We start from the raw sequence: 13,711 nt of genomic DNA on the forward strand, positions 1-13,711 counted from the left end.
TCTCAATAATTAATAAAAAAGAAGGTATGGGACACTTTGGTGGCTCAGTCCTTTAAGTGTCTGACTCTTTGCTTTAGACCCAGTCATGATCTCAGGGTCATGAGATGGAGCCCTGCATTGGGCTCCATGCTCAGTGTGGAGTCCGCTTGAGAGATTTTCTCTCTCCTTCTCCCTCCCCCTCTCCCTGTCATTCTCTCTCTCTCTCTTTCTCAATAAATAAATAAATCTTTAAAAAGCTCCAAGTAAAGTTATAGATGAAATGAATAGCTGTATCCACCAATTTGATCTAATTTATAGAGCACTCCATTCAACAGTAGCAGAAATGCATGTTCTTATGAAGTGCATATGGAATAGTCAAAATGATACACCATATTCTGATCTTTAAAACAATCTTTTTTTTAATGCTTTTGTTTATTTATTTGTCAGAGAGAGAGAGCAGGCACAGACAGGGGGAGCAGCAGTCAGAGGGAGAAACAGGCTCCCCACTGAGCAAGGATCCCAACGTGGGACTCAATCCTAGGACCCTGGGATCATGACCCAACCTGAAGGAAGATGCTTAAAATACTGAGCCACCTAGGCATCCCCAAAACAACCTTTTTTAAATTTAATTTATTTATTTGAGAGAGAGTACACAGAGGAAGAGGGAGAAGCAGACTCCCTATTGAACAAAGAGCCCTATCTATTGCTCCATCCCAGGACCCTGAGAATATGACCTGAGTCCAAGGTAAATATTTTATCAATTGAATCACCTAGGCATCAGTCTATAAAACAATCTTAAGAAACTTTAAAAAAAATGAAATCATAAAATGCAGACTCTCAGATCATCATGAAATTAAACTACAAATAAGTCACATAAAGTTACCTGAAAATTGGCAATATCTAAAGATTAAACACTGTATTTGTAAATAAATCATGGGTCAAAAATAAAGTCTAGGGAAAATTTTTTAAAACCATATTTTGACTAAATAAAAACTAAAATACATTACACTAAAATTATGGGAAGGAAATGTATACATTTTATTAATATATTAGAAATGAAAGATCTAAATAATAACCTTTGTCCACAGTTAGATAGAAACTAGGGACCAAGACAGAATTAAGCCTCATGTAAATGGAAGGGAGGAAATAAAAATCAGAGCAGAAGTAAGTGAAAATGCAATCACAAAATGAATAGAGAGGATCAATAAAACCAAAATTATATTCTTTGTAAAGATCAATAAAATTGATAACTCTCTAGCCAGGCTAACCAAGCAAAAAGAGGGAAGAAGGCACAAATTACCAATAACAAGAGTGAAAGGGAATACTGCTACAAATATTGAGTGGAAAATAAGAAAACAACATGGTTAATCTTCTGCCCATAGATTTGAAGACAATAGCTAAGATTGACCAATCATTGCAGTGCACAATCTACCACAACTTTCCTATTTGAAATAGATTATATGAATATCCATATATTTAGTAAATAAATTGAATTTATAATTTAAAATCTTTTTTAAAAAATATTTTATTTATTTATTTATTTATTTATTTATTTATTTATTTGAGAGAAAGAGAAAGCACATGCAATGGGAGGGAGGGGCAGAGGGAAAGGGAGACAGAGAATCTTAAGCAGGTTCCATGACCAGCAGGAGTCCGACACAGGGCTCGGCTGGATCTCACAACCCTAAGATCATTATCTAAGCCAAAACCAAGAGACAGATGCTTAACCAACTTAGCCCCTCAGGTGCCCCTATAACTTAAAATCTTAAAAAGAAAAAAAAAAACTTTAGGCCCGATGGTTTCATTATGAATTGCATGAATCTTTTAACAAATAACTATCATGAGACTAAAATAAACTGATTCATAAAATACAATTGGAAAGCATATATTTTATTTTTTTATAAGGCCTATGTTTCCCTAGTACCAAAGCCAGATAAACATGAGGTGCACCTGGGGTTTTATTTGAGAGAGAGAGAAAGGGACAGAGAACTAGCAGGGAGAGGAGCAGAGGAAGAGGGACAAACAGGTTCTCTGCTGAGCAGGAAGCCCAAGGCAGGGCCCAATTCCAGGACCCTGAAATCATGACCTGAGCTGAATGCAGATGCTTAACTGACTGAGCCACCCAGGTACCCCTAAATAAATCTTAAAAAAAAAGACATAACATGAAAGAAAATTTAAACCAATATATCTCATGAACATATATCCCTAACCAAATATTAGCAAATAGAATCCAACATTACATAAAAGGTGGGATACATCACAAACGTAAAATTTTTCCCTAAAATATGTCTTTTCCAAAATTCCAAAAATAATCACTGTATTTCATCATATTAATATGCTAAATAAAATGGCTTTCCATATCTCTGTGTCATCTTCAATTTGTTTCGTTGATGTTTTAGTTTTCAGAGTGCAGATATTTTACCTCTTTGGCTAGGTTTATTCCTGGGTACCTTATGGTTTTTGATGCAATTGTAAACTGGACTGATTTCTTGATTTCTCTTTCTGCTGTTTCATTATTGGTGTATAGAAATGTGACAGGTTTTTGCACATCAATTTTGTATCCTGTGACTTTACACCGAATTCATGTATCAGTTCTACAAGGTTTTGGTTTTGTTTTTTGTTTTTTTTTTTTTTTTTTGGTGGAGTCTTCTGAGTTTTCTATATAGAATATCATGCCATCTGCAAATAGTGTAAGTTTGACTTCTTCCTTGCTGATTTGGATGTCTTTTATTTGTTTTTGTTCTCTGATTGTTGTGGCTAGGACTTCCAGTACTATGTTAAATAACAGTGGTGAGAGTAGACATCTCTGTCTTGTTCCTGACCATCAAGGAAAAGCTCTTAGGTTTTCCCCACTGAAGATGATATTAGTTGTAGGTTTTTCATACATGTCCTTTATTATGTTGTGGTAAATTCCCTCTAAACCTACCTTGTTGAGGGTTTTTATCATGAAATGGATGGTGTACTTTGCCAAATGCTTTGTCTGTACCTACTGAGATCATATGGTTCTTACGATTTCTTTTATCAATGTGGTATATCATGTTGATTGATTTACAAATATTAAACCATTCTTGCAGCCCAGGAATAAATCCCACTTCACTATGGTGAATGATTCTTTTAATGTACTGTTGGATTTGGTTTGCTGGTATTTTTTGAGAAATTTTGTATCCATATTCATTAAGGATATTGGTGTGGAGTCTTTATCTGGTTTTGGTATCAGGGTAATTCTGGCCTCATAGAATAAATTTGGAAGTTTTCCATTTACATTCAGAGTAGTCATTGATAGATATGGGTGTATTGCCATTTTATTACTTGTTTTGTCTTTTATGGGGATCTTCTCTCTTCCTTTCATGTTTTTTTCACTTTTAATCTTTCCACTCAAAGAGTTCCTTTTAATGTTTCTTTCAGGGCCTGTTCAGTGGTCATGAACAACTTTAGCTTTCTTTTGTCTAGGAAACTTTTTGTCTCTCTATTTTGAATGATAGCCTTGCTGAATAGAGTATCCTTGGCTGCAGATTTTTCCAGTTCAGCACTCTGAATATATCATGCCACTCCCCTCTGGCTTGCCAAGTTTCTGGTAAGCAATTTGCAGCTAGCCTTATGGGTCTTCCTTGTAAGTTAAGGACTTCTTTTTTCTTGCTCCTTTTATTTTTTTCCTTATCACTGTATTTTGCAAATTTAATTATAATATGTCCTGGTGTTGGTCTGATTTTGTTGATTTTGATGGGAGTTCTCTGTGCCTCCTGGATCTGAATGTCTGTTTTCCTCCCCAGATTAGGGAAATTTTCAGCTATTATTTCCCCAAATTAATCTTCTACCCCCTTTTCTCTCTCTTCAAGAAAATAGCACTTTTATAAAAGGACTGCTTCAGAACACAATGTAGAGATTTTATATGATTAAAATTATTGAAAACTCAAATCTGAAAATTTGTTTGGACATTGTTTTTGAAGCCCAACACAGCTGTATTCCCTCAGTTCTCTACCTGAACCTATAGCTGTATTTGTAAACAAAGAAGTGCTAAAGATAAATGAATTGAAGAACCAAGGCTATTTTATCCATTAAAATAAGCCTTATTAAAATGACAATGGTATATATATATATATATATATATATACACATATATATACATACATATATATATATAGAAAAATCTAAAGCTGAAGTCTAAAAAAAAAGAATTTCCAAATAGTTTCTCTGCTTTGAAGAGTCCCAAAGTTGCAGTAATTTACTGAAAAAATCAATAGGATTTAACTGAAAATAATGTTAATACATTGTTTTCTTTGGGAAATAACTGTAGGAATATTACTGATTGCCTACCTTATTGTAATTCTTTTTCTTATTTCTATTTACAGGAGCCCCAATTTTTTTTACTCCACAAAACCTGGTCTTTCCTCAGACTGAAGGAAATTCTGAGTAGACTAAGGCAATCACAAGAATTCCATTTATTCTCCTTTCCAATAATTGATTCATGAATGAGTATATGTTGAAGCCTGGCCAATCAGACATCAGGGGAAGTCTGCTGAGAAATCTCTGGGAAAGATTGTGCTTATAACCATTACTTTAGCTGTCTCAAAGGTTGGAACAGATATAAGGAGCACTAGGAGGACTAAGTCCTCCTTCCAAGATATGATTAGTTTTGTTCTTGATAAATAAAGATGTTGTCTCCCTTAACTCCAACAAAGGATCATTTTGTTGACTATTGATGCTATGTGTACCTATGCTGTAATGAAAAGTAAAGTGTCTTCCTGTCCATATGTAAGACTTCTTTAGGAAACCTTTCTCATGGACTGCTATAGAAATTTCCATGGCATTAGTATTGGTTTACATAAAATGCACTGGTGAGATGGAAGCCTCACATGGAAAGCACTAGAGGTCATATTTTCAGATTGTTATATTGATATATGTTAGTGGTGGTGAAAGGCAGGGAACATTTATTGTACCCAGAAGCAACATGGTGTGGTGTATAAAACTAAACTTGAAGTAAAGAGACCCGTGGTCCAGCCCTAGTTCTGCCATAGTCCTGATTATGTGACTGTGATCAACCCCTCAGATTATCAATTTCTTCATGTCAGAAAGAGTTGTAAGGATGCAGGGTAATACCACTTTTATTCAGCATAGTATAGAAAATACTAACCAGAGCAATTAGGCAAGAAATAGAAAGAAAGCTCATCCAAATTTGAAAGGAAAAAGTAAAACCGTCATTATGTGTAAATGGCATGATATTATACATAGAATAACTTAAAGACTGCACTCAAAAACTCTCAGAACTAAAAAATGAATTCGTTAAAGATGAAGGATACAAAGTCAATATAAAGAAATTTGTTACATTTTATACACAAATGATGAACTATCAAAAAAATAAAGTAAGTAAACAGTCCCATTTACACTTGTAACAAAAAGAATAAAATACCTAAAAATAAATTTAACCAAGTAGGTGAAAGACGCGTACACTGAAAACTATAAGACACTGATGATATTTGTATTTCTCTGACTTATTTCACTTAGCATAACACTCTATAGCTCCTCCATGTTGTTGCAATGGCAAGATTTCATTCTTTTTTATCGCTGAGTAATATTTCACTATATATATATATATATATATATATATATATATATATATATATATAAATGGCCTCCATGCTATTCCTTTGGTTCCACAAATAAGTGAAACCATATGATAATTCACATTCTCTGCTTGACTTATTTCACTTAGCATAATCTCCTCCAGTCCCATCCATGTTAATGCAAAAATTGGGTATTCATCCTTCTGATGGCTGAGTAATATTCCATTGTATATATGGGCCATATTTTCTTTATCCATTCATCTGTTGAAGGGCATCTCAGCTCTTTCCACAGTTTGGCTATTGCAGATATTGCTGCTATAAATCCTGGGGTGCATATGGCCTTTCTTTCACTACATCTGTGTCTTTGGGGTAAACACCCAGTAGTGCAATTGCGGGGTCATAGGGTAGCTCTATTTTTAATTTTTTGAGGAACCTCCACAATGTTTTCCAAAGTGGCTGCACCAATGTGCATTCCCACCAACAGTGAAGAGGGTTCCCCTTTCTCCACAACCTCTCCAACATTTGTTGTTTCTTGCCTTGTCAATTTTTGCCATTCTAAATGGTGTAAGGTGACATCTCAGTGTGGTTTTGATTTGAATTTCCCTGATGGCTAATGATGTTGAATATTTTTTCATGTGTCTGTTAGCCGTTTGTATGTCTTCTTCAGATAAGTGTCTGTTCATGTCTTCTGCCCATTTTTGACTGGGTTATTTGTTTTTTGGGTGTTGAGTTTGAGAAATTCTTTATAGATCTTGGATACCAGCCCTTTGTCTGTAGTGTCATTTGCAAATATCTTCTCCCATTCCATGGGTTGCCTCTTTGTTTTGTTGACTGTTTCCTTTGATGTGCAGAAGTTTTTATCTTGATGAAGTCCCAAAAGTTCATTTTTGCTTTTGTTTAACTAGGCTTTGGAGATGTATCTTGAAAGAGGCTGCTGTGACCTATGTGGAAGAGGTTAACTGCCTATGTTCTCCCGTATAATTTAGATGGATTCCTATCTCACATTGAGGTCTTTCATCCATTTTGAGTTTATTTTGTGTATGGTGTTAAAGAATGGCTGAGTTTCATTCTTCTGTATATAGCTGTCCAATTTTCCAAGCAACATTTATTGAAGAGAATGTCTTTTTTCCATTGCATATTTTTTCCTGCTTTGTCGAAGATTATTTGACCATAGAGTTGAGGGTCCATATCTGGGATCTTTATTCTGTTCCATTGGTCTATATGTCTGTTTTTGTGCCAGGAACATGCTGTCTTGGTGATCACTGCTTTGTAATTTAGCTTGAAATCGGGCAACGTGATGCCCCCAGCTTTGTTTTTCTTTTTCAACATTTACTTGGCAATTCGGGGTGTTTTCTGATTCCATAAAAAATTTAGGATTGTTTGTTCCAGCACATTGAAAAATGTCATTGGAATTTTGATTGGGATGGCTTGAAGGTATGAATTGCTCTGGGGAGCATAGACATTTTAACAATGTTTATTCTTATGATCCATGAGCATGGAATGTTTTTCCATCTTTTTGTGTTTTCTTCAATTTCGTTCATGAGTGTTCTGTACTTCCTAGAGTATAGACCCTTTACCTCTTTGGTTAGGTTTATTCTGAGGTATCTTATGGTTTTTGGTGCTACTGTAAATGCAATTGATTCTCTAATTTCTCTTTCTACAGTTGCATTTTTAGTGTATAAGAAAGCAACGGATTTCTGTGCATTGATTTTGTATCCTGCCACATTACTGAAATGCTGTATGAGTTCTAGTAATTTGAGGGTGGAGTCTTTTGGATTTTCCACATAAAGTATTATGTCTGTGAAGAGAGAGAGTTTGACTTCTTTTTTGCTAATTTAAATACCTTTTATTTCTTTTTGTTGTCTGACTACTGTTGCTAGGACTTCCAGTACTATGTTGAAGAAAAGTGGTGAGAGTGGGTATCCTTGACGTGTTCCTGATCTTAAGGGAAATGCTCTCATTTTTTCCTCTTTGAGGATGATATTCGCTGTGGGATTTTCATAGGTGGGTTTTATGAAATTGAGAAATTTTCCCTCTACCCCTATACTCTGAAGAGTTTTAATCAGGAAAGGATGATGTATTTTGTCAAATACTTTTTCTGCATCAATTGAGAGGACCATATCGTTCTTCTCTCTCCCCTTATTAATGTGTTTTATCACATTGATTGATTTGCGAATGTTGAACCATCCTTGCATCCTGGGGATAAATCCTACTTGGTCGTGGTGGATGATCCTTTTACTGTATTGGATCCTATTAGCTAGGATTTTGTTGAGGATTTTGGAATCCATATTTTTCAGCGATATTGGTCTGAAATTCTTTTTGATGGGGTCTTTGCCTGGTGTGGGGATTAAGGTAATGCTGGCCTCATAGAATGAGTGGAAGTTTTCCTTCTGTTTCTATTTTTTGAAACATCTTCAGAAGAATAGGTATTATTTCTTCTTTGAATGTTTGGTAGAATTCCCAGGGAATCCATCAGGCCCCGGACTCTTGTTTTTTGGGAGGTTTTTGATCACTGCTTCAATCTCGTTTCTGGTTATTGGCCTATTCAGGTTGTCAATTTCTACCTGTTTCAGTCTTGGGAGTTTAAAGGTTTCCAGGAAGACATCCATTTCTCCCAGGTTGCTCAATTTATTGGCATAGAGTTGTTGATAACAATTTCTAATTATTGTTTCTATTTCCATGGTGTTAGTCGTGATCTCTCCCTCTTCATTCATAATTTTATTAATTTGGGTCCTTTCTCTTTTCTTTTGGATGTGTATGGGCAGTGGTTTCTTGATCTTATTAATTCTTTCAAAGAACCAACTTCTAGTTTCGTTGATCTGCTCTACTGTGTTTCTTGTTTCTAATTCATTGATCTCTGCTCTAATCTTAATTATTTCTCTTCTAATGCATGGCTTTGGCATCATTTGTTGCTTTTTCTCTAGTTCTTTAAGGTGGAGAGTTAGTTGGTGAACTCGGGATTTTTCTATTTTTTTGAGTGATGCTTGGATGGTTAGGACCAACTTTGTAGTATCCCATAGGTTTTGGACTGATGTGTTTTCATTATCATTGGTTTCCATGAATTGTTTAAGTTCTTTGATTTTCTGGTTGACCCAAACATTCTTGAGCAGGGTGATTTTAGATTCCAGGTGTTTGAATTTCTTCCAAGATTTTTCCTGAGACTGAGTTCCAGTTTTAAAGCATTGTGGTCTGAGACTATGCAGGGAATAATCTCAATTTTTGGTATCCGTTGAGCCCTGATTTGTGACCCAGTATGTGGTCTATTCTGGAGATATTTGCAAGTGCACTCGAGAAGAATGTGTTTTCTGTTGTTTCAGGGTGGAATGTTCTGTAAATATCTATGAGGTCTATCTGGTCCAGTGTGTCATTCAAAGCTCTTGTTTCTTTGTTGATTTTCTGCTTAAATGATCTGTCTGTTGCTGAGAGCGGCGTATTGAGGTCTCCTACAATTAATGTATTATTATCAATATGTCTCTTTATTTTGGTTAAAAGTTGGCTTATGTAGATGGCTGCTCCCATGCTGGGGGCATAGATATTTAGAATTGTTAGATTTCCTTGTTGGAAAGACCCTTTAAGAATTATATAGTGTCCTTCTGCGTCTCTAACTACAGTCTTTAGCTTAAAATCTAATTAGTTTGACATGAGAACTGCTACCACATCTTTCTTTTGAGGTCCGATGGCATGGAAGATGGATCTCCATCCCTCCACTTTCAGTCTGGATGTATCTTTAGGTCAAAATGAGTCTCTTGTAGACAGCATATGGATGGGTCCGTTCTTTTTGTTCAACCTGCAACCCTGTGCCATTTTATGGAATATTAGGCTGTTCACATTGAGAGTGATTATTGAAAGATATGAATTTATTTTCTTCCTGTTGCCTGTGAATTCCTTGTTTCTATAGATTGTCCCTGTAATTTTCTGTTTTATATCACTCTTGGGGTCTTTCTCCTTTTATAAAACCCCCCTTAATATTTCTTTCAGGCCTGGCTTAGTGGTCACATATTCTTGTAGCTTCTGCCCGTCTTGGGAGTTCCTCTTCTCTCCATCCGTTCTCAATGACAGCCTTGCCAGTCAAGTATTCTTGGCTGCATGTTCTTCTCATTTAGTACCCTGAATATGTCTTGCCAGCCGTTTCTGCCTTGCCAGGTCTCTGTGGATAGGTCTGACATTATTCTGATGTTCCTCCCTCTGTACGTAAGGAATCTCTTTCCTCTAACTGCCCTTAAGATGGTTTCCTTGGTTCTAGGATTTGCGGGTTTTACTATTTACATGCGGGGCTTTGGCCTGTTTTCCTTGATCTTGGGAAAGGTCCTCTCTGCCTCTATGACACGAATGTTTGTTTCCTTCCCCAAATTAAGGAAGTCCGCAACTATGATTTGCTCAAATATATCTTCTAGTCCTTTCTCTCTCTCCACCCCCTCAGTGATCTGAATAATTCTGATACTGGAAATTTTCATGGTGTCACTTATTTCATGGATTTTGAGTTGTTTTTCACTGGCCTCCTCTTTTCCCTCTTCTGTATTAATTGGTCTTCTAGATCACTAATTCGTTCTTCTGCTTGTTTACCCTAGCTGTTAGATTATCTAGATTAGACTGGATCTCATTGGTAGGATTTTTAAACTCCACCAGTTCAGCTTTCATTTCTGCCCTTAGAGACTCTATGTTGCCATTAATCAATTTCTCCATTCTAGCTATTGTCTTCACAACTGCTACCCTGAAGTCCATTTCCGACATATTGGGTATATCTGTGTCCATTTGTAAATCTGTGACAGAAGTCAGTCTCTCAGTCTTTCCTATTTTGGGGGTTCTTCCTTCTAGTCATTTTGTTGAGGGGTAGTTGAGGAAATGTAGAGAGTCCAAATTATTAACCACCACCCAAGCAAGATGGTCCTGTTTTCTAGGGGCCTTAAGGTTGTTGGCCACTTGTTCTTCTAGCCTGTCCTCTGGGGGAGGGGCCTGCTGCTGCTACTCAGGCAACCTTGCTTGGACAGAGTTGCCCTTCCCACTGTCACAGAGGATGGGCTCAGTGGAAACTGGTTTTTTGGGGGCTTTGGTTCTCTGGTGGCTTTCCCTGGTGGCTTTCCACGTCTCTTCCAAGAGTCAGAGAAGACATTGATTCCAACCCTCTGCCTCAGAGTAGAGATTGCAGTCTGTTCTTCCGTGAGCTCTCCAGGCCACACTATTTCCATTTCTGTCTGTGCTTCTATAAACTGCAGCGTCCTGGGTTGTGTGCCCCTCAGCTGCACTCCTAGTCTTCATCTTCAGTTCAGGTCACGTCTCTGCCCTTTGTGCTTCTAAAACCACCAGCCATCCCCAGTTAGCATGTGTGGCCCGGCCACTCCAGGTTTCAGTCCAAGGGGCTTCCCTAAAGTCTTTTCCCCACTGCTATTGGTCTGCAAGTCTGTGCCCTGTCCCCAGCACAGGAGGCTATCACTCACCAGTGGTGCAGGATCCCGACAGCTCCCTCGCCCTTCTATTTATCTTCTGATATCTGCCTGTGAATCACAGCTCCCTGCTTTATATCTCAAAACCATACACCTGTGATATTCTGTTTGTAGAGTTCCAGATATATCTTCTTACATCTCAGTCTGATTTTGTGGATGTTCAGAGTTCTCTGGTAGATATCCAGCTCAATTCAGGGGGCTGGTTGGAATAGGCTCCCCTACTCCTCCGCCATCTTTTCCTCCTCCCTGAGAACTAAGATTTTTTTTAAAAGTGAAGAAACCATGCTAAAACTATCAGATACTATCAGAAAGGCAAATATTCAAATAATTGGGATTCCAAAAGAAGAGTAAGAGAAGGATGCAGAGAGTCTATTTAAAGGAATAATTGAAGAGGTCATTTTAATAATAGGGAAGTACTTAGACATACAAATCCATGAAGCTAACAGAACACTCTATTGTCTCAATGCAAAAAGAACTACTCCAAAATACATTATATTGAAACTATCAGAAATCAATGATAAAGGAAGAAACTTAAAGTCAGCCAAAGGGGAAAAATGAAGAAAGAAAGAGAGAGAGAAAGAAAGAAGAAAGAAAGAAAGAAAGAAACAAAGAAAGAAAGAAACAAAGAAACAAAGAAACAAAGAAAGAAACAGAAACCTACTAAGGAACCCTCATTTTGCCATCAGGAAATTTCTTTGTAGAAACACAAGCCAGAAGAAAGCATCATGACATAACCAAAGTGTAGAAAGATGAAAATTGCCAGTAAAGAATACCTTATCCAGAAAAGTAATCCTTCAGATTTGAAGGGTAAATAAATGCTTTTTCAGACAAAATCTATGGAATTTATCACTGCTAGACTAGTTTTTCAAGAAATTTTGAAAAAAGGTTCTTCACGCTGAAATGAAAAGACACTAATCAGCGTAATAAAAACATAAAAGCTGTTTCTAGTCCAAGATGGCAATGTAGGAAGACCCTGAACTCACCTCTTCCTTGGTACAAAACAAACTATACTTATTTATAGAGCAATTCTTCCTGAAGCAGAACTGCAGTCTCACTAAATAGTTTTTGCACAACAAAAGTGAGAACAGCAAAAGAGAAGAGCAAGAGAGTAGAGCTAAGAAAGATGGAGACACAACAATGAAGGAACCTCCTACCCTCATACTGTAAACTTTAGTGGGGAGGGATAGTACCGGGGAACCTGCAGCAGATTTGTATTCCTTGGGCAAAGAAAAAAAACACAGTTTGAAAAAGTGGGTAGCCTATAGAATAACCATCTCCAGAACTCTGTCAAACTGTAGAGGAGCACTCACTGGGTCAAAGCGATGAGAAAATGTCATAATTTATACTCCCTTCTCCACCTTGAAAATGCAGACTGAAGCAGGGTCCAGACTTGATAGCCAGCTTGCTGATTTCTCAAGCCCCAGGTCCCCTAGGCCATCACTGCTCTGGAAACACTGGGGCGTAGAATAATAGCTGTGGTTTAAAAGAGAAACTAGTATATAAAAGAACCAGCTCTAGAACTTTACCAAATGTCAGGAGAGCTGCTGGAATGTTCTTTGGTTGGGCAGAGTTAGTGGACAAGGTTTATGCTCTCCCTCCACCTTAATAACTGAATGGTAGGATAGCTCAGGTGCCTTAATCAGCTTGATGCCTCAGTAAGCCCTGGGTACTGTAGCTCACAACAGCTCCAGGCACCCTGGGGCACAGAGAAAAAAAAAAGCTGTGATATAAAAAAACAACTAGCATATGATAGAGACAGCCCTACAACTCCACCAAATGAATAGCAAGTTGCTGGAACTGTCTGAGTGGGAGGTGCTGACAAACAGGGTCTACACTCCCTCCACCACTTTGAAAACACAAACCAGTGCATATATTGGATACCCTAACATGCCTCCCCACTCACCGAGATCCAGACTGCTAATCTAAGCCAGCCCCAGCCATTCCACCTCCATAGAGTATCCCAGAACACCCCTACCTGTGCCAGCCTTGTCTCTAGTAGCTCAGCCAGGACACCCCATGTTCTGAGCACCCTGGTACACCCCAGATAACACCTACTTTGGCTTTAGATATCTTGCCAGAACAAAAGAAAAAGTTACATACAAGGAAAACCCATAAGACTATCAGATAATTTTTCAGCAGAAAATATACATTCCAGAAGGGACTGCCATGGTAAATTCAAAGTGCTGAAAGGAACAAAAAATATATATATAGCAAGGAATACTCCACCCAGCAAGTTTATCATTGAGAATTGAAGGATAGTCTATGCCCATACCACCCTGAACATGCCTATCTCGTCTAATCTTGGAAGCTAAGCGGGCTTGGGCCTGTTTAGTATTTGGATGGGAGACCACCTGGGAATACTGGTTGCTGTAGTCTAGACTTGAAGGAGAGATAAAGAGTTCCCCAGACAGACAACATTTAAATAAGTTTATCACCACTACACCAACCTTACAAAAAGTGTTGATGGGACTTTGTTGAATGGAAAAGAAAAGGCCAGAATTAGATGTAAAAAGATTATGAATAAAAAGATTTAAAATATGACAGCATATACATAAAACATGGAGGAGGGATTAAAGAAGAATTTTTTTTTTAGAATGTGTTTGAACATAAATTACCATCAACTTAATTTAGACTGCTGTGTTCTTAGGATGTTGTATATGAACATCATGGTAACCAAAAACATACACACACACACACACACACACACACACACACACACACACACACACA

The 13,711-nt window shown here is 37.4% G+C and overlaps 2 pseudogenes; one reads left to right on the forward strand and one right to left on the reverse strand.

Moving 5' to 3' along the window:
- Window positions 1–13,711, reverse strand: part of LOC112822662 (cytochrome c oxidase subunit 6A1, mitochondrial pseudogene) — an 824,062-nt pseudogene that overhangs the window by 386,843 nt on the left and 423,508 nt on the right.
- On the forward strand, window positions 13,240–13,357 carry LOC112835183 (5S ribosomal RNA; annotated as a pseudogene).

This window comes from Callorhinus ursinus, unplaced genomic scaffold, assembly GCF_003265705.2.
Source record: "Callorhinus ursinus isolate GAN/ISIS: 27379988/994484 unplaced genomic scaffold, GSC_fseal_2.0 scaffold40, whole genome shotgun sequence".
In the NCBI taxonomy this organism is placed as follows: Eukaryota; Metazoa; Chordata; class Mammalia; order Carnivora; family Otariidae; genus Callorhinus; species Callorhinus ursinus.